A 24,603-nucleotide genomic window follows, 5' to 3' on the forward strand; every position below is an offset into this window, starting at 1 on the left:
TGATGAACCAGGATAAGCTGTCATTATGCCGTGGTCTTATATTAACTTTGGGTTGGTTTGTTTTCTTCTCATGATGTTTGAAAAATGTCTTGTCTGAACTTGGACTTACTTTGGTAATACCTTCCTTGCATTTCTGTTGGCCCCATGACATTGCAGTACATGTCATGTCATCAGCAAGAGATTTTGTTGAAGTGTCAAATGGTGGTACATCTCCACTGTCTTACGTCATCATACCGCTCTTTAGGTCACATTTGTGGGTAAACATCATCTTCACACATCAGAAAAAACCCCATTTCTGGATGTTGTTGATGTATGGCTTTCACTTTGCATGGTAGAGTTTTAACTTGCACTTGTAGATGTAGTGACCAACTGTGTTAACTGACAATGGTTTTCTGAGACCACGCGGTAAGATCCTTTACACAATGATGTTGGTTTTTAATGCAGTGCCGCCTGAGGTATCGAAGGTCACGGGCATTCAATGTTGGTTTTTGGCCTTGCCGCGTACATGTAAGAAAGTTCTCCAGATTTTCTAAATCTTCTGATTATATTATGGACTGTAGATGCTGGAATCCCTAAATTCCTTGCAATTGAACATTGAGAAACATTGTTCTTAAACTGTTGGACTATTTTTTCATCTAGTTGTTCACAAAGTGGTGATCCTCACCCCATCTTTGCTTTGAATGGCTGAGCCTTTTGGGGATGCTCCTTTTATACCCAATCATGGCACTCACCTGTTTCCAGTTAGGTGTTCTTTGACCATTCATCAACTTTCCAAGTCTTTTGTTGCCCCGTCCCAACTTTTTTGAAATGTGTTGCAGGCATCCATTTCAAAATGAGCAAATATTTGCACAAAAAGAAAAAAGTCTATCAGTTTGTTCATTAAATATCTTGTTCTTGTGGTGTATTCAGTTGAACATAGGTTGAAGAGGATTTGCAAATCATTCTATTCTGTTTTATTTACATTTTACACAACATCCCAACTTAATTGGAACTAGGGATGTAAATAAAGTCCAAGACATATTGAGTGGCAGCTTCACCATCAGAGAGTTTCAGCTCTACAAAAGACTCCAAGCTGTCATTGAAGTTAATGGGGGCAATGCACAGTATTGAGAACAGGGGTATGTAAACTTTTGATTAGGTTCATTTTGGTAGTTTCTTGTTGTGTGTTGGGGGGCGGGGTTGGATATTGTGTTGGTGTTAGTGTGTTTGTTTTCCTTTCCAGGTGGTTTGGGACTGTTCTCTGGGTAAATTGTGCTGCAGAAGAGTCTCTCACCTCTGATACAAGGATTTGCTGCACCTGTGGCATTCACATGCAGCGCTTACTCAGGACAATCTGCTGCACCTGTGGCATTCACGTGCAGAGTAAGGACTTTCAGCTGGTGTCAATAGAGAAATGAGGAGCTGCATTTAAGCCAGCGGTGATGAGTGCTGGCTGCCGGAGAATTCAACTTTTCACAGCTCAAAACAACGTTGTGTCGACCGTTTGGGGACGCTGAGGGTCGCTCCAGAGCCTGACCGTACGTCTGTGAAGGAGGACGAGGGTGAGAGGCAAATGCTGTCAGCACACGTCAGAGGTGACTTTCTTTGAATGTTTATCTATGAAAATAATATGGCAAATTGTGCGTAGCTAAATTTAAATACTAAAAGTCAGTGTCTTGTTTGCTCCTCGCGGTGGTGGCGTGCGGAGTGATAATCCTCCACCGGCTGCAAGCAGCTGTTCTTTTAAATAACGCTGAGATCAAACTGAACGTGTTGCTGATAAGTAAGCCTCTAATAGTTTTCTGATATTTATATTGAAGGATATCACCTTTGTATCCTCCTCACAGAGTATAGTCCGGGAAAGGCCACCTGGGGGGGGGGGTGTCGGCGGAGATCCTGAGTCCTGAACGTTCGGGCTCCGGTCAGTCCAGGCGCAGAGAGAGCGCGCCGCCTGTTTAGCCACCACCAGATGTATTTTATTTTGACGTTTATGTACAGCATGACAGGGTGATCAATAAACTTGTTTCTTTGGAACTGCTTCTAGTTATTTTAGGCTGGGTTCAGTCGGGCCTTGGATCGCCCTTTTAACTTGCGCCCCCCACATAAGAGTAAACAGTTTTTTTTAACACAATACATGGCTTCACCCAACCACTAACCATAAGTGAAAAAAAAGTTTTGTATTATCATTCATATTCTCTGAAAAATGACAAATAAATAAATAAATTCTGCCAGGGTACGTAAACTTTTAGAACACAACTGTATATAGTTTAGTAGGCTGTTCATTACATTTTGCATTGTTGTCCTTGTTTTTTTCTTCAGCTCAACAAAGCGAATTCCTTGTGAACACATTTCTGATATACACTCACTTTATTAGGTACACCTTGCTAGTACCGGATTGGACCCCTTTTTGCCTTGGACCCAACTTCTGCCTTATTTCTTAGTGACACAGATTCAACAGGGTGTTAGAAACAGTCCTCAGAGATGTTGGTCCATGTTGACATGATGGCATCACACAGTTGCACATTCAACCAGTCTGCCCATTCTCCTCTGTCCTCTGGCATCAACAAGGCATTTTCATCCACACACCTGCCAGTTACTGGATATCTTCTCTTTTCAGAACATTTTCTGTAAACCCTAGAGATGGTTGTGCATGAAAATCTCAGTAGATCAGCAGTTTCTGAAATACTCAGACCAGCCCGTCTGGCATCAACATCCATGCCACGTTCAAAGTCACTTATATCCTCTTTCTTCCCCATTCTGATGCTCTGTTTGAACGTCAGCAAGTCCTCTTCACCACGTCTGGATTCCTAAAAGCATTGAGCTGCTGCCATGTGATTGACGTTTTAGCTATTTTTGTTAACAAGCAACTGATCAAGTGTACCTAGTGAGTGTATATGAGCGGGGTATTGTTATAGTATAGTATATTCAGGGGTGTCGGACTGGGGGGTAAAGGGTACTATGTACCCAGGGTCCAGAGCATGGGGGGGGGGGGGGGGGGCACAAAAAACTGGCATTAAATACATTTTTGTGTTGCATGTTATTAATGTCCATACAGTTCATGTTGTAAAAGAATATAATTAGAATGAATGTATAAATGTTGCGAAACATAATTCTGCTCTAACAATAATATTGAAAGATCTCTGAGGGCCCTTCTCACCCCTGCACAGTTGTACAATGGTTAGGTCCATGCGCACAGGCGGCACTCTGCCCCACACACACATCCCAAATGGGATCTGACAGAAAGAGGAGGCGTTAGTAGAGCTGAAACAACTAATCGATTTAATCGATTATTAAAATAGTTGTCAACTAATTTAGTCATCGATTAGTTATTAAATAACTTTGTTTTACCGCAAATGTTTTGTTTCTTCCATATAAATCAACCGTTTCTGCAGTGCGGCTTTGCTTTGAACTTTGAACCAATCGAAGCAGTGATTCGCTTCTGCTTTGATGATTCATTGTTTTATTTTGCTTTATCTTAATTTTTCCCCACTAAAACCCCAAAGAGCATATGTCTGTGAGTAATATTTACCTTTTTATGTTACTCTGACCTGTTATGGTCTTCTGAAACAGTTGATAGATGTATTTTAAAACTTAAAAACGGGACCGATGCTAACATGTTAGCATGTCTACGATGTTTTCAATGTTAAAGTTAGCATTAAGCTGTTGCAGCTGTCAGCACATTTGTGTGCATTTATTTTCTGTATAATAATTCATGGCTCAGCATTTGTTGTCGTAAAAGAGTCAAATGTATTACAAACTGTAATATTTTTAAATTTATTTTTTATTTATATATTAGTAATAATAGCAACAACAATAATAGTAATAATAACCAGTAATGCTACAATACAATTTTAGAGATAGAAACAAAAGAAACTGATTAAACACAACAGAAAATATAAATACAACTAACAATGAACATAAATAAATAAATATCAATCAATCAATCAATTTTTTTTTATATAGCGCCAAATCACAACAAACAGTTGCCCCAAGGCGCTTTAGAAATATAGAAATATAGAAATAGAAATATAGAAATATAGAAATAACTGTTTCCTGTGAACACCTCGTGGCTCTTAAACCTCCACTTCACCCCTGTTTTATTTAACTTTAATGACAATTTGTTTCGGTCAAACCACATCTAAGCTGTGTTTTTACACAAGAAAAAAAAAATGCAGTTAACTGCACATTTGTGTCTTTTTTCATGAAAATATGTTTTTAAAGATCACATATTACACTTTAGTCAGGCCCTGTAGGCATCTAAAACTGCTCATAATCAGGTGAAACCTGATAGAAATCTCTTTGTGGTGTGTCGGTGATGTATGTATGTGCAAAATAAACAAAACACTACTCCAGGTATGTTTTTGATGAGAATATAACATAACTTTGTTACAAGCTCAAACGTTGATGTTGCGTGATAAACGCCTTTTAATAATTTCACTTAAAGAAATCATGGCAAAACTCACATGTAAGTAAAAAAAAAAAACAAAAACCCCAAAATAGTTAATCAAAAAAATAACTGACCGATGAATTGATTACTAAAATAATCATTAGTTGCAGCCCTAGTGTTTAGGCTGAAATAAAATATGTTATTCCTAAAAAAATCAAAGTCTGGATTTAAAAAAGAAGAGAAAAAAGGACAGGGAAAGAAAACTAAATGAGGGAAAGCAGCTGCTAACCAAATTCTATGAAAAGAGAGGTGAGCTTGAAAGCTAGCCATATTGAGTTGGGGGGTCTGGGGGACCAAATTGCACCATTTTGCACCAAAAAATGCAATACACCAAATTGCACCATTTTTCTAGAAAATGGTGCAATTTGGTGCATTCCCGTCTGTTAAAATGCACAGCAATGCACCAAATTGCACCATTTTTCTAGAAAATGGTGCAATTTGGTGCATTCCCGTCTGTTAAAATGCACAGCAATGCACCAAATTGCACCATTTTTCTAGAAAATGGTGCAATTTGGTCCCCAGACCCCCCAACTCAATAGACCTGGTTTGACTACGCATTAGAAATGTGGTGTTTGCATTAATTAAAAAGAACATAACAGTGTGTGTGTGTGTGTGTGTGTGTGTGTGTGTGTGTGTGTGTGTGTGTGTGTGTGTGTGTGTGTGTGTGTGTGTGTGTGTGTGTGTGTGTGTGTGTGTGTCAATATGGCTAGTACCTAGGGCCCAGAATTTGGTGCTACACCCCTGAGTATAGTATAGTATAGTGTGGTGTCATTTTATATTTCACACTTGCAAACACCTCGTGATGATCACACTCTGTACAGAGTCTGAAAGTTTGCTGAAGTTTAAAATGATTCATCGCTCTGTGCAGAGAAATATCAATACTTTGCTGAATTTGAATTCAGCAAGTCTGCATGAAACAAGACTGGAAAAATTATGGAACCAAAACCCATCAGTTAGAAAAAAACAAAACAAAACCGTGCTACTGTGTGATGAAACCAAGCAGTCATTTTCCAAGGTTGACTCCTCCCTCTGTTCTTCCCCTTTCACTCATGTGATTCAGGAATGTTTGTTTTTTATGGGACACGTGCTGATTTGGAGTCATGTCACTTCAGAAATTAACAGGCCACGTTTTCTGGCAGCAGCTAAAGAAAATAAGGAGTCATCCTCATTCAGATGATGATGAGAAACAACAGGACGCCGAGTGAGATGATTTTATTCATCCATTCATTCATTTTCTAGTATACCCGTTTACTCCAAACAAGGGTCCCGGGGGTGGTGGAAGGTGAGATGATTTTCTTCACAAAGTTTATGATCAGCTTTAAAATCATTGTAGTCATCTGTTAAAAAAAGTCATGATCAGCAAATATTTTGTGTATTTTGTTATTAAACCTGCTCACGAAAAACAGGAAAAGTACACAGTGCCGTGTGCTGTTTTAATGATTTTTAATCACAACTGATGTTTACAAAACTTAATTAAAAAAACATAATGTTGTTGATTTTATTTTAAAATGTACTGCTGAGTCTTTCAGTTTGACAAAAAAAATAATAATAATAATAAGACAATAGGACAAAAAAATCATTGAATCATAAATTGATAAATCGTGATGTTTTTGTAAAATGGTGAGATCAAGCAAAAAAAAATATTCAGTTGTCATAATAAAACATAATCACACAAAACATTTATTTTCAGTCTTTAAAGCTTTTCACACTATCATTCATTGTTTGACATTAAGAAGCCCCCTCCCACCACCAAAAACAAAACAAAACAAAACAAACAAAGAACAAAATCACAGCTAAGATTTTTACACAGTGATGTGTATTTCTTTAAAGGGTGAGGAAAGGAACTTTATTTATGTTGCTTAATGAGGAAACTGTTCATTGTGTTCCACATTCTGATTCAGACTCATTTACTGTAAACAGCAGCTGAAGTCGTCAGTAATAAACTCGTGACAGAAATGACTTCAGTCATGAGCAATCCAGGATTCAGAGCACGTTATAAAAGTCTGAAAGTTGATGCATTTATTTGGTGAAGTTTAAAATGATTCATCTCTCTGTTTAGAGAAATATGAATACTTTGCTGAATTTGAATTCAGCAAGTCTGCATGACACAGTTATTTATTTACAAGAGTGGAAAAATTATGGAACCAAAACCCATAAGTTTGAAAGAAAAAAAAAAAAAAAAGAAAAGAAAAAACTGTGCTACACTGTGATGAAGCCAAACAGTAATTTTCCAAGGTTGACTCCTCCCTTTCCTCTTTCACGTTCCATGCCATTCAGGAATGTTTGTGTTTTTTAAGAGACACGTGCTGATACATTTGGAGTCATTTCACTTCAGACTTAACCGGCCACGTTTTCTGGCAGCAACTAAAGAAAAGGAATCGTCCTCATTCAGACGATGATGACAAACAACAGGACGCCTGGTGAGATGATTTTATTTATAAAGTTTATGATCAGCTTTAAAATCATTGCAATCATTGTGGTCATCTGTTAAAAAACAACAACAACAACAACAAAAAAACAATCACGATCAACAAATATTTTTTATTTAGTGTATTTTTTGTTATTAAACCTGTTCACGAAAAAGAGTAAAAGTACACAGTGCCGTGTGCTGTTAGTGCAGAAATGTGTTTGAATATGATTTTAATAGTATTTGATGTTAGAATGTTGTTGATTTTATTACAAAAATGTCATGCTGAGCCTTTCAGTTTGACAAAAAATAAGACAAACAGGACAAAAATCATCTAATCATAATTTGATAAAAGGTGATGTTTTTGTAAAATACGGTCTGCCTTTAAGACAGATTGTGGGCAGCGCCAAGAGGAGCGCGCGCGCACAGTGCGGGCGCATACACACACCCACCTGGAGTGGGTTTTAGCTGAGTGAAGCTGACACCCCACCCACGTGAAAAATTCCAGCAAATAGATTAAATCGTTAGTGCTCCGTTTGTGCTGGATTGTGCCGTTAAAACTGTCGTCTGTGCTGCTTTCGTTTCTGAGATAATATGAATTATAATTTCGACTGATGACGTCACCATCCCCCCCATCCTGCTCCAAAACAAACCAGGTTGGTCTACTTTTTTAGTGCTCCATTTGTGCTGATTTGTGCCGTTAAAACTGTTGTTTGTGCTGCTTTCGTTTCTGAGATATTAAAAATTATTTTTTAGGTCATCCAAAGGTCACGCATCCCCCCATCCATAGTGTTTCTTAAAGCCAGATAGTTGCCATTTGAAATGACTTTAGTTTTGTATCATGTCTGTGATCTGCTTTTTTTCTACAAAATTAAACAACTGAATGAACATCCTCCGATGCCGGTGATTCCATAATTTTTGACAGGGGTTGTAGAGTCTGGGTTGTTACGGGACTTGGGACGTGAATTCCTCCGCGGCGCTCCCCCTCCTCCTGCTGTCTGCGCATGTGCCGCGCCCCCACTGGAAGGTAAGACGCCAACCACACAGACTGGGTTAATGTGGTAGTGGGTTAATATTGTGTGTATAATACTTGTGTTTTCATAGACCCAATCGCGACGACAGCACGCGATGACATCACGCGCCGGGCAGGGCCACACCGATAGGCAGAAAACTCTGATGCAGCCGCTGACAGCGTGCACTCAGTGATCCATCACACACACTGACAGATCAGCGGCGTGCATTAAAAAAAAAAAAAAAAAAAACACGTCACATCCAGATGGATGACAATCCATTTGAAAAATTTCACTTTGCAGCGTTTGGCTCAGAATTGCATCCAGTACAGGTGGAAGATGGAATCACATCAGCTCACTCTGTGTTCACATAGAAATAGATGGTTCCAACACATCACATTAAAAACAAACCTCCCCTTCTGTAGTTTTTTTTCTTTTGGTTTTCTCTGTGCAGCTCCACATTTAGGTGATAAGTTGTGACTGAAGTTATTATGAGGGCTGCAAACTAACGATCTGATTTTCGGTTCATTTTGAAGTTTAACACACCCAAAAGAGCAATATATATTATACAAATAATGGATGGTAAGGAGTCCAACATAGAGAAAGTTATATCCAACATAGAGAAAGTTATATGGTATCCCCCCCATCAAACAAAACTGCACCTTTCAGAGTGGCCTTTTATTGTGGACAGTCTAAGGCACACCTGTGCACTAATCATGGTGTCTAATCAGCATCTTGGTATGGCACACCTGTGAGGTGGGACGGATTATCTCAGCAAAGGAGAAGTGCTCACTATCACAGATTTAGACTGGTTTGTGAACAATATTTGAGGGAAATGGTGATATTGTGTATGTGGAAAAAGTTTTAGATGTTTGAGTTCATCTCATACAAAATGGGAGCAAAACCAAAAGTGTTGCGTTTATATTTTTGTTGAGTGTGTGTGTATATATATATATATATATATATATATATATATATATATATATATATATATATATATATATATATATATATATATATATATATATATATGCGCTGTCAAATTGTTATGGATGGGCTGATTTTGTATTTGTGAATTTGTTTATTTTATTTTTGGGAAGTTGTGTGATCCACACAGGCGTATGTAATGGGTGTATGTAATTAAAGCTGCCACCTCCTTGTGGTGGCTTTTTTTTTTTTGGTCTGTCAAAGAGAAAGCTTGTGTTCGTTGTGTGGTTTTTTTTTTTTTAATCCATCACTTTTTCAACCATGGACGCACACACAGAACTGCATTTAATGACTGCAACACAGGTTAACTGCAGCCTGACACACGATGCGCACACACGCTGGACTGTGCACAAGTGTGTTTTTTGGAGCGCGTTTAAAAAGTTCCTCAACTTCACAGCATGTCCTGCTTCTGCACTCAGCCCATACAGACGGAGCCAGACAGCAGAAAGATTGCAGACAGACGTCATCGTCTGCAGCAGCAGGCTGATAACAGCGATCCCTCACATGACCACTGATAAAATAATTGTACGCTTCCAAAAACTTGACATCCTTCATGGTCGTCGTCTCCAAGATTTAATTTCTCACAATATTACTTTTGATCTTCGGGATCAAGAGTTGACGCGTCATCTGAAGTCATCTTCCCGTGCTGTTTCTCATCGCATCTGCTTGGAGCCTGGAGTTTTCTGCCTACCATCTGTGTGCGCATGTGCGGGAAAGGCAGAAGTAAATAACAACAGTGATCCCTTCTATTTAGTAGGCACTTGGACATTTAAAAAAAAAAAAAAATTCAGTAGCACTAGTAATCTAATAGAAAGATAGAGGCTACGGTAACGAACAAAATGACGCCTCATTTGTCAAGCTTTGTCCACCCAGTCCAAAGACATTTCATTTTAAAGGTCCTAATTATCAGCCTATTGTTCTAATAGAAAATGACTTAAGACAACGGGATATTCGGTTGCAAAGTCTGACACAACGCGTCGCGTGATAAATCTCCTTCCGGACCCAAACAAAGGTCGGCGCTATAGAACCTCTCTGTAAGTCTGATGTGTGGAAACCGATGACGTCCCAACACATCCCCATTATACGAGTATATTAAAAGTATTTTCATTAGTGCGATTTTCGAGTGTGGGGGGAGAAGCAGTAAATGTTTGATACAAAAAACCCCTCCCTATTTGAGGAAAAAAAGCACATGAAAGTTTGTCGTATTTCCGTATCAGACTTAGAGTTGTTAATTAGCCCAATTACACTGTGCCCATGTGCACCAATCGACCTGAAACTTCGCTGGATTTGTCTTTCTGTAGGTTTCCAAATAATGGCAAAGAAAAAAGTAGATGACTACAGCTGATAAGATAAATAAACACGACAACATTACACATGTTATGCCAAGTGGAGCCAACAGATAATGTTAATGTCACCTTCGAAAAAGTATTTAATTTACATCAGTGATTGCAAGTTGGACGGGTATTGTTAAGAATCTATAAATTATTTGCTCATGTGAATGCTCCGCTGAGGAAATGAGATTATTTCGGACACCTTGAACGTATAATCAGAAGAATAATCATTCTCATCAGGTAGCTGGTAAGATATCCTAATCTTAGGAGGCTTCTTTTTTGATGTCTTTAGATAAATGAGCTTTCCATAGTAAACCACATCCCCTTCATCTTCCATGTTCCAAATGTGGTGAATGCATTTCCCTTCCAGCTCTTTCAAGTCTGCCATGATTTGAACTGCAGTATAAAGCTTGGAATCGTCTGAATCGAACTTGGCAAGATAAGGCAATAGAGCCAACAACTGGGATTCAAAATCTTCTGGAATGTTCAACAGTACCGTCAAGTTTCTTCTCGACTTTACTCCTGAATGATTTTTCTGGATCTTCTCTTTCAGTCTCTTTTGGTACTCTTTTGGTTCCTTCCTGATTGCTCTGTATTTCTGAGCTTGAGAGATGGCAGATTCTATTAGATGCTCCTGTTCTTCTTTAGGCTTGCTTTTAAGCCAAACCAATGTCTTGTTCTTCTTGCTTTTGACCTTCCCATCAATATAGCCAATGGTTGCATTTGGTGCTTGCCTGCACAGACTATCAGCAAGACCTAATATACATTCACTTGTAATGTTATGCACTGGTGCTGACTTAGTAGCCTGAAGCATCTCAGCTGTGGGTGAAGACAGGCCTCCAGTAATGTAACTTGCAAGCTGCCTGTCTAGAACTTCAACACATCCCTTTAACAAAGAATTCATAGTACCACAGAACTGGTCTCTCAATGTCTCGTCAACAGCACACAGTAGTGAGGAAAGGACTTCATCCCCAAGTCCAGGGGTCACCCAAAACAGTCTTCAGCTGAATTCAAAGCTGACTTCGGATCTTCAGACAATGCTTTGAGTTTCTCCATGCGGCTTTTTAACAGAAGAACAGCGTCCAAGTTGGACAGGGCATCTTTGTTGGAATAGAGCATCACCATCCACGGACCTGTCAAAAGTTTCCCTATTGATCCTAGACATTTCAGCTGTAGCTGAAGGTAGGGACTTGATAAGTCTGTCAACATTGAGGTTCTGAAACCTGTCTGGCAATTACATGACTTCTGCAGATATGACAACAGTTTTTCTCTTAGGAAGTAAGTAAAATGTGCCTGCCAGCTGAAACATCACGTATAATCTGTTGCTGACATATCTAATGATCATGTTTCCTTTGATACAATTTGTTTTTATGAAATGTTTAAATCCTTTAGGATCTCCTGAGCCATTTTTGTAATGACACAGCAGTGTCTCGACCCAGAAGAGTACCATGGAAATCAGATTCCTTGTCCAGTGACTTGAGTCTCTTCCTGGCACCAGATGAGAGTCCATCTAGCGGGTGTGCAGATTGCACTTAAGTTCACCAATTGAATGTTCAAATCCTGTTCCAGCAGAACCTTGAGACAATGGTTGACATTCACCCTGTCACTCAACATACTTTTCAGTTTGTTCATAATCAGTGTTGTAATGTAACAAAGTAGAAATACTTCGTTATTTAAAGTTCTCAAGACTTTAACTTTTATTTCACTACATTTCCTCAATAAAATGTATAGTTTTACTCCGATACATTTCTCTGAGCCATCTTCGTTACTAATTAATTACTACAGTATAAAAGTAGAAGAAGTTTGATTGGGCAATGCCTGTTTGCAGAGGTGAAAGCAGTGGTGCGATGTACTGGGAAGAGATACAGTCCTCTTCAGCCGCAGCGCAGGGGTCCACCCCATGCAGCATCATTGCCGTGCTTGTCATAAAACAAGTTTAAAAGACAAAAAAAAAAAAAAAAAAGTTGAATCTACGCCCCTGCTGAGGAAGAGGAGACTGGAGGGTGAAAAGGGGGCCAACTGCACTTTGGACCAAAATGTAAGTCCCTTTTCTGTTGTTTATAAATTAATAAAATATCAAATGACAAGCCTCTATTTTAGCCGTTATATAAAACAAATAATGAATGTTTTTACATTCTTTCAATGGAACGAATATTTAATACCATTTTATTTCATACCATTGAACTCATAAACATTCATTATTTGTATCCCAGCAACTGCATGCGCATTGCTTCCCAGAAGCATTGCACTCTCTACTGGTACAGCTTTTGCACACTCTGGGGATGGTTTGCAGTGTTGGCTTTAGATTTTATTTATTTCTTTTCTTTTTCTTACATTTGTGTTTAGGTTGAGCCCTTGTGCCGAATTTACATAAAACCTGGTTAAAGGTGAACCATTTAACCTGATTAGGAAGAGTGCAATATCAAAAACTGTTTAAAAGGCTGCAAAGAAATGTCAAAGATGGAATGAGTAACTTGGGAATTGTGGGTTGTGTAATTTTGCATCTATATTTTATATAGCTGAAGTCTTGTTTTTAAATTGTGCAAAAAACAAAACAAAAAAAAAAACAAACAAACAAAAAAAACAACATTTTGATAATACACCTCTCTGTATTTCCCTTGAATTTGAATGGTCCCGGAGCCACCTACCCGGCTGGCGTTGTTGGTCTTTTTCCTAAATTAAATTAATTTCTCTTTCATAATTAATCATAATTAAAACAGCTTAGCTTTACCGCATAATCGCATAAACTATTTATTTTCTTAGTCTTTAAAGCTTTTCACACTATCATTCATTATTTGACATTAAGAAGTCTCCTCCCACCACAAAAAAACCCTCCAAAAAACTAAAACAAATACTACAACTTAAGATTTTTACACAGTGATGAATATTTCTTAAAAGGCTTAGGAAAGGAACTTAATTTTTGTTGTTTAATGGGGAAACATTCATTATGTTCCATATTCTGTTTCAGACTCATTCAGTTCAGACTTATTGTAAATGGAAGCGGCCGCAAGTGAAAGTATAAATTTGTGGCAGAAATTACTTCAGTCATGAGCAATCCAGGATTTAGAGCATGTTATAAAAATGGAAATGAGGGGAAAATGTAAACATTTACTTTTAACTTTTTCTGTTTTACCCTCAAGCAACTGAGTGGGGTAATTTATGACTCTAGGCATATATTTTTGTGCACCATTTGTGTAATTTTAACCGGAAAAAAATTTCCTACCATGAATTTGTCAATCTATTTGTCCTGCATTTGTTTCATAGAATTTTATAAGGATCTGCCGATCAGTGTGGCAAGAGTAATCCAAACTTGTGCAGGGTCACTTATGATCCCAGGAAGATCTATGAGGTTTCTGACATTATAGCTTCAGATGGTATTGTAATTTGCCAACTCTCCTTATATTTTACTGTTTTGCAGTGAAGCCTGGCCAACAGACCCAGAATAACAAGATTTACAGCTGCACAAGCATCAAGAGTGATTCTTGACTCCTAGAGTGAGGATGAAAAGGATGATGGACAAATATATTAGAGTGAAATTAATATGAAGAACCCTAAAACAATCATTTATATAGAATTATTCAAATATAAAGTCAATGGGGTCAGAATTAACCCCACTCAGTCATATTAGTCGCTACAACCCCTGGCAATAATTATGGAATCATCGGCCTCGGAGGATGTTCATTCAGTTGTTCAATTTTGTAGAACAAAAGCAGATCACAGACATGACACAAAACTAAAGTCATTTCAAATGGCAACCTTCTGGTTTTAAGAAACACTATAAGAAATCAGGAAAAATAATTGTGGCAGTCAGTAACGGTTACTTTTTTAGACCAAGCAGAGGGAAAAAAAATATGGAATCACTCAATTCTGAGGAATAAATTATGGAATCACCCTGTAAATTTTTATCCCCAAAACATCTGCATCAAATCAGATCTGCCCGTTAGTCTGCATCTAAAAAGGAGTGATCACACCTTGGAGAGCTGTTGCACCAAGTGGACTGACATGAATCATGGCTCCAACAGGAGAGATGTCAGTTGAAACAAAGGAGAGGATTATCAAACTCTTAAAAGAGGGTAAATCATCACGCAATGTTGCAAAAGATGTTGGTTGTTCAGTCAGCTGTGTCTTAACTCTGGACCAAATACAAACAACATGGGAAGGTTGTTAAAGGCAAACATACTGGTAGACCAAGGAAGACATCAAAGCGTCAAGACAGAAAACAATATGTCTCAAAAATCTAAAATGCACAACAAAACAAATGAACGAATGGGAGGAAACTGGAGTCAACGTCTGTGACCGAACTGTAAGAAACCGCCTAAAGGAAATGGGATTTACATACAGAAAAGCTAAACGAAAGCCATCATTAACACCTAAACAGAAAAAAACAAGGTTACAATGGGCTAAGGAAATCAATCGTGGACTGTGGATGACTGGATGAAAGTCATATTCAGTGATCAATCTCAAATCTGCATTGGGCAAGGTGATGATGCTGGAACTTTTGTTTGGTGCCGTTCCAATGAGATTTATAAAGATGACTGCCTGAAGAGAACATGTAAATTTCCAAAGTCATTGATGATATGGGGCTGCATGTCAGGTAAAGGCAGTGGGGAGATGGCTGTCATTACATCATCAATAAATGCACAAGTTTACGTTGATATTTTGGACACTTTTCTTATCCCATCAATTGAAAGGATGTTTGGGGATGATGAAATCATTTTTCAAGATGATAAGGGCTGGATCAGGTGACCCTGAACCATCCCTTAGATATGCTGCTATAGACGTAGACTGCTGGGGGGTTCCCATGATGCACTGTTTCTTTCTCTTTTTGCTCTGTATGCACCACTCTGCATTTAGTCATTAGTGATCGATCTCTGCTCCCCTCCACAGCATGTCTTTTTCCTGGTTCTCTCCCTCAGCCCCAACCAGTCCCAGCAGAAGACTGCCCCTCCCTGAGCCTGGTTCTGCTGGAGGTTTCTTCCTGTTAAAAGGGAGTTTTTCCTTCCCACTGTAGCCAAGTGCTTGCTCACAGGGGGTCGTTTTGACCGTTGGGGTTTTACATAATTATTGTATGGCCTTGCCTTACAATATAAAGCGCCTTGGGGCAACTGTTTGTTGTGATTTGGCGCTATATAAAAAAATTGATTGATTGATTGATAATGCATCTTGCCATAAAGCAAAAACTGAAAACATTCCTTGCAAAAAGACACATAGGGTCAATGTCATGGCCTGCAAATAGTCCGGATCTTAATCCAATTGAAAATCTTTGGAAGTTGAAGAAAATGCTCCATGACAAGGCTCCAACCTGCAAAGCTGATCTGGCAACAGCAATCAGTGAAAGTTGGAGCCAGATTGAAGAGTACTGTTTGTCACTCATTAAGTCCGTGCCTCAGAGACTGCAAGCTGTTATAAAAGCCAGAGGTGGTGCAACAAAATACTAGTGATGTGTTGGAGCGTTCTTTTGTTTTTCATGATTCCATAATTTTTTCCTCAGAATTGAATGATTCCATATTTTTTTTTCCCTCTTTAGTCTAAAAAAGTAACCATTACTGACTGCCACAATTTTTTTTTCCTGATTTCTTATAGTGTTTGTTAAAGCCAGAAAGTTGCCATTTGAAATGACTTGAGTTTTGTGTCATGTCTGTGATCTGCTTTTTTTCTATAAAATTAAACTGAATGAACATCCTCCGAGGCTGGTGATTCCATAATTTTTGCCAGGGGTTGTAAAATAGCTTGGTCGCTTGAGGGTTAATACCATTCATCATACAATAAAGGTTAACTGGCAAATGAACAAATTGTTTTGTTCAATTCAGTATTGACAATCTGAATTTTGTCTTAATCATGTTTCCCTTAATCTCCAAAGCTCTTTAGGCTGCATTGTTTGATAATTATAACTTATGTTGTAGCGGTATAATCTTTATAGCATTGTTCAAGTAGAAAAGCAAACATTTAATAAAGCACGTGGCTGAATGCAACAACAAAACATAAAGAACAACAATAAATTGCAAAGTGATTAGTTTCACCAACTTCCCCTCTGAAAACACAAATTTGGAGGTATATAGGAATCCCGCTCTCCATCCAGGAAACTGACCAGGAAAGCTGTAAAGGCAACTCATCTTTTTGGAATATTGGGTTTAATTGATACATTACATGATACTGACCTCATAAACTTAACCTCACACAATATTGGCAATAGAAAAATAATGGGCCACAACCTGAGATTTATTTGATGTATATCTTTGAAATGGTTTGAGGTATCAAGAATCCTTGGACAACTTTTTGTCTGTATAGATGGCAGATGGTATACGCCACATTTCATAAGAAATGGATGACAGACTTTGACTAGTTGATTTTAGTAGGTTGAGGCATGTTGCAATTTTGTGTAAAAACTGTGGCCTATGTCTTAAGATTTGGTTTAATCTAGTGAACGTAAAAAAAAAAAAAAAAAAGTAATTTGAGCATGAAATGTATAGTTTGCAAGTTCTAGGTCAAAAAGCAAATTTAATTCCTAGACTACAGTAACCTTATAGAGATCTGCTGCCTGCAGGACTGACAGCCTTCACTGAAACATTAGTGCCACCTATGGGTGCAGTACCTTTACTTCAGGGGCCTGAGTTGAGGGAATTTGGCACCAGGGTGTGAAGTGTCATGATTCTAGGTCTTAACAATTTTTGTTGCACAAACACTTTCAGCAGAGAAAGAAGAAGAATGAGAAGAAAAGGAATAGGGTTATTTTGTGAACTTAATGACAGATCGGTAGTTTTTAAAAGTAGAAGAATGTCTCGGACATTTGTGACACCAGCTTGGCAGTATTATGTATTGAAATGTATCCAGTTATTTTTGATTCAGTAATTCTTAACTTCATGATTCTCCAGATTTAAACTGTTCGGCAAATAACACAGGGAGCCGCATGTTATTTGGCTAAACAATTATTCTTCTGTGTTTTTGGTCAGAGAGGACACACAGGTGTGGAGTGTCCTGTTTGGGTCCTTTGTCCTTCCACAATCTGGCTATAGGGGACAAGGTCCACCTGAGCTGCGGGGGTCGACTCGCAGAGAGAAATCCTGCAACCTTTCGGAACGGTCTGGTGTTCAGCAGTCGCTTACTGAAGGTTGAGGAGAAGGTTCGTCTCAGAGTCCAAAACGTTGTACAGAACTGGCATGGGTCCCTGCGTTTGGGCTTCACCAATGTGCCTCCTACAGCCAGAGCTGTACCTCTGCCCGACATGGCCATTCCTCACCTCACCAACACCCCCGGGCACTGGGCCGCTCCCATAAGTGAAGTCCACTGTGGGCCTGGTTCAGAGCTGGAGTTCTGGGTCTCTGCTGGTGGTACTATGTACTTCACAAGCAACAACAGCAGAAAGCACAAACGTCTAGTGGGACTGGACCTCAGCAAACCCCTGTGGGCCATGATCGATATCTATGGACAGACCTGCTCTGTTTTCTTACTCGGTATGTATGTATTCCAGATGCTTCTCAGTAACCTTCAAGAGATCTGCTGCCTGAAGGACTGAGAGCCTTCACTGAAACATTATCATTCTTTGCTTCAGGCTCAGAGAAAAAGAAATTTTTCATCACTCGAAAGTCCTGTCCTGCTCCAGAATATCTTACCCCACCTGATGTGAACAACCACCACAGTTTGAACGACATTCCACGAGTGATACAAAGGCTCCATGACAACAAAGATGAATGAATTTCCTTTACTGCCAGGGAAAGTCCATCAGGTAAGCAAGTCAGTCACTTTATTAAAATATGTAAGTTCTTCTCATGTACATGTTCTAGTCACACTAAAGTAGTTCATGTAGATATTCTGAAAATCAAAGGCCATATGTGTACTCTGGTTATGATGTCTTCTCTGTTGTGTTTTAGATGGAGACACCAGAATGGACTGTGTGGTGTGCATGAGTGAAGAGGCCACAGTCACTCTGATCTGTGGTCACCAGTGTCTGTGTGACCACTGCATCTCAAGATTTTTCCAGGAGATTGGCACTTGCCCATTGTGTCGGCAGAAGATCTAAAGTCCACATCTGGTGGTGGGGGCAAGTTCTGAGGGTGTCCCAAACCTCAAGCCACCAGACAAACTAATGGACTGGAACAAAACAAGAGCTCTGCTCTAAAGGATCAGTCGCTGCCACCCAGTTAGTGTTCCGTTTGTCACTGATACTGGAATCTTGATTTGAACCCATACTCAAGGACTGAGATGAACTTGTACCTCAAATATCACGGGTCTATGATGTTCTGGTTGAAGTATTTGTGTGAAGAAGGCCATGGAAAGACTCACATGGACAGTCTGTTTCCTAAAACAACTACCTCACTTCCCGCTGGAGTTCACTGAGCCAGAGCATTTAATTATTATATTAAAAGTATAAAAAATATTACGGCTTCACCTCTCATGAGGTTTGCTGATGTTTTTTTTATTACATGTTGCTGTGATTTTTTTTTTATTTTTTATTTTATTTGTCTTATATTTATATATTCTTCAGTCCTGTGGACTGGAATTTTTTTATTGCATTATTCATCTGGAGAGCAAGAGCAAAATAAACTTTCATTAAACTTTTGAAATACACGAGTTGAAGGCCTTTATTTCCTTCTTTTAGCTGCTCCCCCTTTGAATGTGCCTCTGACTCAAACTCCAGAGTGGGGTTTGAACCCAGAACCTTCTTACCTTACGAACTGCTGCGCTGTCCATGTGATATTAAAAATGCCACAATGTGGTATGACTGTAGTGAATAAAATCTCAAAAATGAATGCTGTGAGCTTTTTCTGAAATGTTTTAAAATGCTGAAATGTAAATTGTGAGATTAACATTTTTACACTTTAAAAATTCTGTTTTCTTTTTTAAGTTTCATCTGTTAGTGAAAGGTATGAGTGTAATAGTATAGTCTGAAAATTGTGGAGTTAAAAAAATAGTTGCTGACCACAATTTGATTTTCTGTTCCACTGCTTGCATTTTTGAATCAGTGTAACTGAAGTCCAAGATGTATTAATTTGATCATTTTCTTCTGTTTAACTGGATCGAGGTTGCAGTGCCAGCAAAAAAGTAGCACATCCCACACTTCCCTATCCTCAGCCAAGTCCTCAAACTCTTCTTGAGGGATCCTGAGGTGTTCTAAGACATGTGGGAAATATAATCCTTCCAGCATGTCCTGGGTCTTCCCGGGGTCTTGTCCCAATTGAAGGTGTCTCGAAGGCCTCGGGAGACAACCAGGTGGGTGTCCTCACCAGATCCTCAAACCACCTCAATGGACTCCTTCTGATGTGAAGAAGTGGCTCGACTCTTGAGTTCCTTCCAGATATTCAAGCTTCTGTCCAGGCGTGTAAGCCCAGATAACTGACAGAGAAATCTCATTTCTCCTAGAAGTTAACAGGTTAAAAAAAATTATTGCATAAGTGAGGACAAATTTATAAATTTGATTTGGTCTCAGTCCCCGTCGCGGTGATGGCATGAGCCAAGATGATCTTGACATGCAGAAGGCAGGGTGAAGCCTATCCCCCTCTGGCAGACAAGGGCCAGGTGGTGGCAGTGGAGGGAGTGTCAGGCAGCGAGATGAAAACCGGTGAGATGTCAAAGCTTCTAAAGGACATACCTGCATCTGATTGGTTTGCGGTAATTGTTAGCGTTGGAATGTGTTTATGAATGTGTATGTGGATGAAGTCAATTAGCTGATTGAGTCCTATGGAAGAATTTGTGCTATGCTTCATGTCTGTCGATTGTATATATGACCCTGTTCTTCCAGTCATTACCCAAAATTTATGACCATAGGTGAGGACATGAGTGCAAGTTGACTGGTAAATTGCATTTGATTATACAAAATTGTTTATTTTAAATTAGCTACTTAAAAATGAGAAGTGTCGATGATGCTGTGCGGGAATTTATCAAATCTCATGTAATTACATTTGTAAACCCACTGTACAGTAGTGTTCAGAATAATAGTAGTGCTATGTGACTAAAAAGATAAATCCAGGTTTTGAGTATATTTCTTATTGTTACATAGGAAACAAGGTACCAGTAGATTCAGTAGATTCTCCCAAATCCAACAAGACCAAGCATTCATGATATGCACACTCTTAAGGCTATGAAATTGGGCTATTAGTAAAAAAAAAGTAGAAAAGGGGGTGTTCACAATAGTAGTAGTCTTGCAGTCAGTCAGTGAGTTTGTCAACTTTGTAGAACAAGCGTGTGAATCAGGTGTCCCCTATTTAAGGATGAAGCCAGCACCTGTTGAACATGCTTTTCTCTTTGAAAGCCTGAGGAAAATGGGACGTTCAAGACGTTCAGAAGAACAGCGTAGCTTGATTAAAAAGTTGATTGGAGAGAGGAAAACTTATACGCAGGTGTAAAAAATTATAGGCTGTTCATCTACAATGATCTCCAATGCTTTAAAATGGACAAAAAAAAAAAAAAAAAAGACGCGTGGAAGAAAACGGAAAACAACCATCAAAATGTATAGAAGAATAACCAGAATGGCAAAGGCTCACCCATTGATCAGCTCCAGGATGATCAAAGACAGTCTGGAGTTACCTGTAAGTGCTGTGGGTTACAATTTGCCAAAGAACACATCAACTGGCCTAAAGAGAAAAGGAGGAATATTTTGTGGACTGATGAGAATAAAATCGTTCTTTTTGGGTCCAAGGGCCGCAGACAGTTTGTGAGACGACCCCCAAACTCTGAATTCAAGCCACAGTTCACAGTGAAGACAGTGAAGCATGGTGGTGCAAGCATCATGATATGGGCATGTTTCATCTACTATGGTGTTGGGCCTATATATTGCATACCAGGTATTATGGATCAGTTTGGATATGCCAAAATACTTGAAGAGGTCATGTTGCCTTATGCTGAAGAGGACATGCCCTTGAAATGGGTGTTTCAACAAGACAATGACCCCAAGCACACTAGTAAACAAGCAAATCTTGGTTCCAAACCAACAAAATTAATGTTTTGGAGTGGCCTGCCCAATCCCCGGACCTAAATCCAATTGAGAATTTGTGGGGTGACATCAAAAAAGCTGTTTCTGAAGCAAAACCAAGATATGTGAATGAATTGTGGAATGTTGTTAAAGAACCTTGGAGTGGAATAACAGCTGAAAGGTGCCACAAGTTGGTTGACTCCATGCCTCGCAGATGTGAAGAAATCATGTAAAACTGTGGTTATACAACTAAATACTAGTTTAGTGATTAACAGGATTGCTAAAAAAGCAGTTTGAACATAATAGTTTTGAGTTTGTAGCATCAACAGCATGCTACTATTATTGTGAACACCCTCTTTTGTACTTTTTTTTTTACTAATTGTGTTGGGAAAGTGAATGCACAGACCGTAAATGAATGGTCAATAGGAGTTCATATAAATAATTTATTATGCAAAAGTGAAAACAAAATCGAATATGCTTAGTCCAATTAACAACAAAATGGTGACACATGGGCAGGCCCGAGGGTAGGAGATGCCTATCCAGAGAGGAGCCGGAACCCACGAAGCCCCACCGCCAACCGGAGGCCTGCAATACACCAGAGCCGCCAATACCTGAATCCCCAGGTGGCCCCTGCTCGAGGCTGTCGGACTGGTACTGCTGGCAGGAGCAAAAACAGGTTAAGGTGGGTGAGTGTACACCCAGCAAATAGTCAGCAACTCACAGAAACCCTCCTGAAGGAATACATCCAGATACTCCCAGAGTACAGAAGAAAACTGGAGAACGTGCAGTGTCAATGGTTATACTCAGTAAGTCAGAAGTGAGGAGTGGAGACGCCAACTCCTCCAACTTTCACAAACCCAGCTACAAGTATAAGTCACAACTGCAAAGACTTCAGTACAATGAATGTGCGTGTAGCAGGATGACCGGCGACGGAGTGGACAAGAGACAGTTTTCCCAACTAAAAACGTTTTTTATTTTTCTTCTTTTCCTATTTTCTAAAAGTGCAAATATTTACAGTGCATCCCAAAATGGGCATCAAGAAACAAATGAGCAAGAGTGCCAGACTACCTACCCAGACTTCCTACCACCTGTTTGCGGACGACTTACAACTGTACTGTTCCTTTAAGATTTCAGAAGTCCACAAATTGAACTCTTTATTTGACTGCCTGTCACAGGTGAAGAAGTGGCTTAATGGAAACCGTCTGCAACTGAACTCTGAAAAAACTGAGACACTTATTGTTGCCCCTGACAGTGCTATTCCTGTTATCAGGAGCCTCCTTGGTGACTTGGGCTTAACGGCAAAAACAAGCCTTAGAAACCTTGGCGTTATTTTTGATGAAGGAATGTCTCTTGCTCAGCACGCAAGCAAGCTTGTGAAGAATTGCTTCTTTCAACTGCGAAATATCACCAAACTTAAACAATTGGTGTCACAGAAAGAATTAGAGGAAATCATCCATGCCTTTGTCTCCACGCGGTTGGACTATTGCAACAGCCTGTTCACTTGCCTGGGTAAGAAGGAGATAAATCGGTTGCAGTATGTCCAGAACTCTGCTGCGAGGCTTCTGACCCGCACTAACAGGAGAGCCCACATCACGCCTATCTTGGAATCCCTCCACTGGCTCCCTGTTGCCTCCAGAATTAATTTTAAAATCTTGGTTTTGACTTTCAGAGCACTACATGGTCAGGCTCCTGATTACATTGCTGACTTGATTCAGCCTTACACCTCAGCCCGCAGCCTCAGATCTTTAGGTCAGAACCTGTTGATGGTTTCTCGAACCTCCTTTAAAACTCAAGGAGACCGATCTTTTAAAGCTGTAGCGCCTCGTCTCTGGAACGAACTCCCTCTGTCCCTGGACTCTGTTGAGATGTTCAAAAAGCAACTAAAGACTCTACTTTTTAAACAGGCTTTTCATGGCCAATAATCTTTTAGTACTGAGTGTTTTACTGTATATTTTATTGTTTTACCTTGTAAAGCGCTTTATAAATAAAGTTTACTTACTTGCTTACTATATCTACTATCAAAGACTCTGGGCCACTACTTACATACACGTTCACTGAGACACAACCTTCCCCTCCGACGCTCCTCTCACAACTGAGGCTCTGAGCCCTTTACAGAGTAACAGCCCCTCCCACAGGTAAACTCCATTCACAAAATAAATCAATCAACTAAATAACAACATAAGCACAAAATAACAACCCAAAGAGATACAAACAAAATATATAAACACCCAACACCATTTCCTTTAACCAAAAACCCCTTCTAAGCATAATAAAATGGAATATGAACATCACCAGATAAAACACCCCTGTCTAAAATAGTTTACTCCGCCCAACCCCTGTATTTACACTGAATGGAACATTCACTCGGTTTGCCCCAAACAAGGAAGCACCTGCATGCCGGCAACCTTGGTGAGTAAGCTTAAACTGTTACAGAAATGTTTTACCAGTGTTTTAAAGATCACTAAAACAGATGAACTTTGGTAATGAGTAACGGTATAAGATGCGCGTTTTGAAACACGGTGGAAATAAACACATTGCAACATAAGAAATGCCGGTAGGCCTTTCCCTGCACTCTTAGTCACAATACTAGGTAAAAGTTATGGCAAATGGTGATTACTGACGGTGAATAATGAACCAGGAAAATGAAAACAATACATACAGATGGATGAAAAGTGAAACACAGTCAGCGTCAGTGCAGCATAGTTGTTAAATGCCAGCTAATTGCTGCCTACACGCCATTGACTGCGTAAGCATCACAGCTCAGTCTGTGACATTTCCCCCCCTTCTGAAGATGCCCCCTGTGGCATCCTAGAAAGGAAGTCTGCGGTGGTATTCAGCTTCCCAGACCTGTACAGCACTTCAAAGTCAAATGGTTGTACAGCAAGGAACCACCTAGTGATTTGTGTTAGTATCCTTCATGCGTCCTAACCAAGACAATGCCCTATGGTCAGTCTCAAAAATAAATTTCCTCCCCAACAAATAATATTTAAAAGAGTCCAATGCCCACTTAATAACGAGACATTCTTTCTCAACTGTGGAGTAGTTACACTCCCGCGGCAGCAGTTTGCGGCTGATGTAAGCCAGAGTTCGCAAATGTCCATCTTCCTCTTGCAGCAACACCGCACCAAGGCCTCGCTCTGAGGCATCAGTTTGGACAGTGAAAGTCTTGTTGAAGTCTGGGCTGAGCAGCACAGGCTCCCTACACAAGGAGTCCTTCAAGCCCTGAAATGCTGCCTCACACTCTTCAGTCCATGCCACCTTGTTAGGCTGACTATTACATGTGAGCTCAGTCAGTGGGACCGCTCTCTCTGAAAGGTTGGGTATAAAGCCCACCCAACCAAGCCCAGGAAAGAGCGCACCTGTTTCTTGGTGGTGGGGCACTCAGCGGCCTTGATGGCCTCAACTTTCCCAACTTGAGGCCGAATGACACCCCGGCCCAACATGTATCCAAGGTACGCTGTGTCCTCCCTGGCCAGCATGCACTTTCCAGGATGGATGGTCAGGCCTGCCTCCTTCACCAAGGAGAGGACCAATTG

General features: G+C 39.7%; 1 long non-coding RNA gene and 1 pseudogene across 1 annotated transcript; both read left to right on the forward strand.

Moving 5' to 3' along the window:
• Positions 1–5,550: 5,550 nt before the first annotated feature.
• LOC117509935 lies at positions 5,551–18,277 on the forward strand (annotated as a pseudogene).
• On the forward strand, positions 6,190–8,124 carry LOC117510276. Its single transcript, XR_004560664.1, has 2 exons — positions 6,190–6,846; positions 7,759–8,124. It is a non-coding gene; the product is annotated as an uncharacterized LOC117510276 (long non-coding RNA).
• Positions 18,278–24,603: the final 6,326 nt, after the last annotated feature.

This window comes from Thalassophryne amazonica, chromosome 5, assembly GCF_902500255.1.
Source record: "Thalassophryne amazonica chromosome 5, fThaAma1.1, whole genome shotgun sequence".
Lineage (NCBI taxonomy): Eukaryota > Metazoa > Chordata > Actinopteri > Batrachoidiformes > Batrachoididae > Thalassophryne > Thalassophryne amazonica.